Source organism: Tamandua tetradactyla, chromosome 2 (assembly GCF_023851605.1).
Source record: "Tamandua tetradactyla isolate mTamTet1 chromosome 2, mTamTet1.pri, whole genome shotgun sequence".
In the NCBI taxonomy this organism is placed as follows: domain Eukaryota; kingdom Metazoa; phylum Chordata; class Mammalia; order Pilosa; family Myrmecophagidae; genus Tamandua; species Tamandua tetradactyla.
The window spans coordinates 155,125,291-155,132,080 of NC_135328.1; the positions used below are offsets into that span (position 1 = coordinate 155,125,291).

Genomic DNA, 6,790 nt, shown 5'->3' on the forward strand with positions numbered 1-6,790 from the left:
CATCTTTAGGACCAGAACTTGATTGAGAAATTCATTTTAATGCATTTAAAGTGAGAAATCTTTCAGCAGATGAGGCCTTTGCTAAGCAGATTTGGCTTTAAGTAAATAGAAAATATCTAAATACTGAAGTCAGATATCCAGACTCAGTAACGCCCTTCATGTCGTAGAGCTCTTAGCCACCCAGCCTCGAGGGGCTCCTGAGCCTCTGATTCTGGACCCAACAGCAGTCCTCTTGTACACCACCCCCTCCTCATTTTATAGACTTATTAAAAAGTGCTTCAAGAACCCCATTGGGAGAAGTTGAGAATCTTCACATCAATTGAAACAGAATATTCATCCTTGTCTAAGAAGACTGTGGTGGTTCTACAATGTGTCAAACTTCATTAAGCTCAACTGCATTTCCCAGAGTTTCCTTCCAGGTAGGTCTTTGGATAGGGAGAACCACAGTGTTATTTATCTGCTGGATTCCTTGGTGTGAGGCGGCAGCTGGCCTTCAGCTGCTCCATCTTCCCCTGCATCCTTCTTCTGTTTCCCTAACTCCTGGGCCAGATGTGTGTGTTTAGCTCTATAATAAAGTGCCCTGGCAACTGCTCGACACGTACACAATCAAAGCGAGAGACACAGAAAATTTCAGTCCATCCTTGTGCGTACCTGTGAATTCCAGATTGCTCTTACCCTCTCCCACTTTATACCCATCTTTCCTTCCTGCCTGCCTGCTCTGTGAACTTCAAACTCCAGCATCAGATCTAAAGACAACAAACAGCCTTATAGAGACTTGCTTAACCAGCTTCCACAATTGTGCAAGGTTTTATCTATATAACAAATCCATATATACATATACACACATATTAATATATGCATAACCCCCCACACGTGCACACATACACACACACACACACACATATATCCCAGTGGTTCTGCTTTTCTGATCAAACACTGATTAAAATAGTAACTAAGGAAGGCTTTTCATACCAGCCCTACATGGGGCTCAAGGATAATTGTGAGGAATGTAATTGTGGGGGAGTAAAGTTATGTAAAGGAGTTCAGCCCAAGAAACAGCCAGTATGGGGCAGTGGGTACCGTTTCCATCTCGAATATAGTAGGTGAAGCTTTGTTGGAAAACAAGAAAATACTTAAAAGTAGATGTTTATTTAGACCACAAAATCAGCTTCTGGGTGTATGAGTCAAACTGTCCATAAACTGCTCCCTTCTGCCAATCCAATCACGTAATATATTAAAATGGACTACCCGGAAGCATAAGTTAGAAAAAGAAAAGACTGAATATAAGAAAACTATAGCAATAGAATACCCTGGAAGAACAAGTCCCTTCAAAACCATGGCAGAGCTGTGTTGCTTCTCCTCACTTGCTGTGACAATAGATCCCCAGACTCCTTTCCCAGATGGCAGGAAGAGGAGAGAGCCTCTCACTTTTGCTGTTCCACCAGGATCTTGCTGCCAAAAAAATAATAATAAGGTTACAGGGTTTCTTTTTTCCCCCACCAATATTATTTTGTGTAGTGGCTGGGAGTTGTGTACTCTAGAAAAAGACATTCTTAGTCTTAACCCATTCCTGTGGTTGTGAACCCATGGTAAATAGGACCTTTTGAGGAGTTACTTCAGTTAAGGTGTGTGCCTGGAATGTGTGCCGTGTTTTTTATTTTCCCTCATTATAGGCTCAACCCAGCACTTTGTGTATACTCTATACAACAGGCAAAGTTCAGTGTCTATAAGAGTTTGACAGCTGTCACAATTTATAGCTGTGGTAGTTTGTCTAGGGGGGTGTCAAATTTGAAGCCCATGGAAATAGATTTGGGGCTTGAGGATAGATTAGTCTGTAGGACTGTCTGAATGTAACATCAGCAAAACCAGCAATAGGTCCAATTTCTTTTCGGGTCTTCTTTTCAGCTGAAGCCTGTGAGGCCATGTTAATAGCCACTGCTGCCACAGATCCCGGGCTCCTTCCGGGAACCGAGTCCAGTCCCAGGGCTGCGGGCATCATATGCATGACTGCCATCTGTACTTGCTTAGGAAGACAAAGATTTTGAACAGAACCGGGACGTGAAGTCCCCAGTTGTAGTCAAATCCACATTGGTTTCTAAAGCTTTCAAAATCAGCTTAAAACAGGGGTGCGAGGGTAGCTCAGTGATAGAATTCTTGCCTGCCGTGTGGGAGACCTGGGTTCGATTTCCAGCCTATGCCTCCCCCCCCAAAAAAAATAAATAAATAAAAATTCAACAAATGGTCCTGCAATAACAGGATAATCACATGGGAAAAGAATGAAATGTGACCCCACCATACAGCATACAACAACAACAAAAAAGAATCAGTTTAAAACATTGACCAATTTCTTTCTTAGAAATTAGCAACACAGCACATATTTCTTTAAGTGTCCTAGGTACCCCTTCTTGTCTACAGGCAGCATAAAGACAAGTGGAAGCTATGGCATCATTAGTTCTTCCCTTCAGGCTCTTCTGTTCATACACCTGCTTGAATAAATTATTTGTTCGGTCAACTATATTTCAAGAGATGTTGATTCTGTCTGCTTTGGTAATAATTTCCTTGAATGCATTCATCATCACCCGCTCAGAACTACTCACAGTTCTCTGATTTTGGTACTTAGAATTACCGAATTCATCAAAACTGCAGCTCCTGTACCACACTATATAATTCGAAGCAACGTAGAAAATGGAAAACTTGCCAATCATGTTAGAGAAACCTCCATCACTTAGAAGAGAATTCTGAGCATCTCCAACTCAAAATGGATCTTTTGCTGCTTTGTCTTTGCTGAAAGTTCGTCATTTGGATCCCACATCAATCACCCAGTCACCTACAACCAAACCACATTCAGGACAGATCATCTCACCAGCTCTGTAGTCCTCCAATAAAATCGCATCAGCATGATTTGGACATGTAACTCTTGCAAGAGCATCCAAATGACTGGTAGATGCCATCTCCACAGCCACTGCATCTCCAGTAACAACGGCCACCACACAGAGAACAAGAAGAAATTGTCCAGGATGGGGCTTAATCCTATTTCTTGGGCCTTATAGAGAAGGCTACAGAGAGAGAAGCCACAGGAGAAACCAGACACTGGAAGTCAATGGAACCCAGAGGAGAAAGGAGAAGCCACATCCATGTGTGTTGTCACGTGACTGAAAAGCCAAGCACCAAGGATCCAGCAAACAGCTTCAGAAGGCCACAGGTTTTGGGGAGAAAACACCTCAACAATGCCTTGATTTTGGACTTTCTCCTAGCCATATCCATGAGCCAATAAATTCCTGTTGTTATTTGTTTTAGCACTGGGAAACTAAAACATTGTGAATTATATCATGTGTATAACTGCATTTAAAATGTATTTATAGAATTTAAGGAAAAGTCATAAAGTGAATATCCAGAAACAGCAAAATTAGTGCTTTAAAATCCTGTGGACTTAGAGAGTATAATGATAGTGAATAAATGTACAAATTTTAAAATGTTTTTGCATGAGGAAGAACAAAGGAATGTCAGTACTGCAGGGTATTGAAAATAGATTGTAATTCATATTTTAAAACTTTAGCTTATATGTGAGACTAGCGCAAAAAAATGTTTATTTGTTACAAAACTTATATTTGACTAGTGCATTTCCTAATATAACTTATGTGGACAGTGTAATGAAACACCATAAGTACATGGAAACTCGAGTAGGGCATGAGATCTTGTAAGTTTGTCCAGAGTGATGTCTTGATAAATCCCAAAGTGATTTGAACAGTGAATAAAAAAGTAGTTGCAGAGTCCCCTTGGGGGAATGGTGAGAAAGGGGGAAAATTCAATTTTCCTATGTGGAGAATTCCTGATATTCTCACAAACAATGGGGACAACCAAAGCAATAGGCTGAGCCCTCTATCTTGGGGTTAGTTCATATGGAACTTATTCCCGCAAAGGACAGGCTAAGCCTACTTAAGATAGGCCTAAGAGTCACCCCCAGAGAACCTCTTTTGTTGCTCAGATGTGGCCTCTCTCTCTCTCTCTCAGCCAACACAACAAGAAAACTCACTGCCCTCCCCCTCTCTACGTGGGACATGACTCCCAGGGGTGTAAACCTTCTTGGCAACATGGGACAGAAATCTTAGAATGAGCTGGGACTCAGCATCAAGGGATTGAGAAACCTTTCTTGACCAAAAGGGGAAGAGAGAAATGAGACTAAATAAAGTGTCAATGGCTGAGAGATTTCAAACAGAATGGAGAGGTTATCCTGGAGGTTATTCTTATGCACTATATAGATATCACCTTTTTAAGTTAAGGTATAATGGAGAGGCTGGAGGGAAGTGCCTGAAAATGTAGAGCTGTGTTCCAGTAGCCATGTTTCTTGAAAATGATTGCATAATGATATAGCTTTCACAATGTGACTGTGTGATTGTGAAAACCTTGTGTCTGATACTCCTTTTATCTACCTTATCGACAGATGAGTAAAACATATGGATTAAAAATAAATAATAGGGAGAACAAATGTTAAAATAAGTTTAGTAGATTGAAATGCTAGAGATCAATGAAAGGAAGGGGTAAGGGGTATGATATGCATGAATTTTTTCCTTTTTTCTTTTTATTTCTTTTTCTGAATTAATGCAAATGTTCTAAGACATGATCATGATGATGAATATACAACTATGTGATGACATTGTGAGTTATGATTACATATCAAGAACGGAATGATCATATGGTAAGAATGTTCGTTTGTATATTGTTATTATTAATTAATTAATTTTTTAAAATCCTGTGACTTATAATTATAAAAGTGTGCTCTCATCAATTTCAACAAATATTCCATACCAATGCAAGGTGTTGGTTGCAGGGTGGTATATGGGAATTCTGTATTTTATGCATCATGTTTGTTCTGTAAGGCCACAACTTCTCTAATTAAAATATATATATATATTGTGGCTCCTTCTTCTCAATTTCATCTTCTACAGAGGAAACTACTCTCCTCACTTTTGTGATATAATTAACTTGGCAAGTTTAAAATACTTGTGCATGAATCCCTATATGATATGTTGTTTAATTTTGCATGCTTTAGGACAATATAAAAATGGAATTATACTTTACATTTTTATAAGAATGTATTTTTGCTTCCTTTGGTCTATGTTATGTTTCCCAGATTTGTCTATGTTGATGCATATAGCTATAGTTCATGCATTTGTCATAGTTGCATAACATTTCACTGTATAATACACCACAATTTATCCATTCTATTACTGATGACCTTTTAGAAGATTTCTACTTTGGGATTATAACAATGTTGTTTTGAACTTTCTTTTTTCTTTATGCAATCATTCCTCTAGGAAATATAGGAGTAGATTCTTTAGGCTATACAATATGTTTATGTTCAAATATGTTACAAACTGCTAAAAATTTTCCAAAGTGATTTTATTAATTTGCATTCCCTCCAATAGTGGACAAGGTATCCCTTTGCTCCATATGTTTTCCCACATCTGAAACTGTCAAACGTCTTAATTTTGCCAGTCCAGTGAAAGTAAAATGATACATTGTTGTGGTTTTAATTTGCATTTGCCTGATTCTTAATGAAATTGAGTATTTTTTCATGTGGTCATAGTTTTTTCTTTTCTGATTCTTCTTTTGTAAATTGAACATTCACATTTTTTACTCATTTCTCTATCAGTTTCCATTTTTTTCTTTGTGCTTCATAGACATTTTTAATCTATTCCGTATACCAATTATTTTTGGTTATATGTGCAACAAATATCTTCTCTCGGTTTGTGAACATCTTTTCACTCTGTCAGTGGTATCTTTGATTTTAAAAAATCGTAATTTCAATGTGGTCAAATTTATTTACATTTCAGTTATGGTTTGTATTTTTTCCTTAAGAAATTATTCTCTTTCCTGGAGTCATAAAGTTATATTCTTCTATTGTCTTCTGAATTATTATGGTTTTGTTTTTCATATTTAGGACTTCAACCCACCTGGAGTGGATTTTGGTTTTCTTTTTTGTATGAGTTTGGTCTTTTTCCATGTGGATGAAAAGTTTTTCCCATGCCATGTTTTTGGAATGTCAGGCCTTTCCCCAATTATCTACAATGCCAGTACCATCGTCTGTCATGTACATGTATGTGAGGATTTCTATAAAATTCCAGTGGCCTAAGTATTGTCTTACATATTGTCTTACACTCCCTACCTCCTTCTTCTTTAAGAGAGTATTTTCTGTTACTGGGTTTTTGCACTGTCACTTATGTTTTAGAATCAGAGTGCCAAGAACTCCACTTCCATACTCACTAAAAAAAAATGCTTTTGTAGTTTCAGTTGGGATTACATTGACTCTATACATTAATTTGCAGAGAAATAAGAATTTCATAATGTTGAGTCTTCCAATCTATGACTTATATGTATTTTTCCATTTGAGAGTATCTTTCTCGATGTCTTTAACTTAAGGATTTAAATGTTTTTCATAAAGACCTTATAAATATTTAGATTTATTTCTGAACTCTTTATCTTTTGTTGCCATTGCAAATGGTATATTTAAAATTTTTATTTTCTAACTGTTGCTAATTTATAGACATGCTATTGATTATTGTTTATTGATTTTGTGTCCAGCAACCTTGTGAAAGGCTAATGAATTCTAATAAGGTATCTTTAGGTGTTGTAGACTTTCAATCTCTATAACCACTTCAGCTGAGATTGATTATGATTTGGTTCTTTTGCGCCCATCCTTATAACCTTTGCTTCTTTTTCTTTCCTTTCTTCACTGGTCAGGGCCTCCAGTAATGTACTAAATGATGATGTTAACAAGACCTATCTTGTT

At 37.5% G+C, this 6,790-nt stretch overlaps 1 pseudogene; it reads right to left on the bottom strand.

Annotated features, from left to right (window-relative positions):
- Window positions 1-1,107: 1,107 nt before the first annotated feature.
- Window positions 1,108-2,951, bottom strand: LOC143662781 (transcription initiation factor IIB-like; annotated as a pseudogene).
- Between the last annotated feature and the right edge of the window lie 3,839 nt (window positions 2,952-6,790).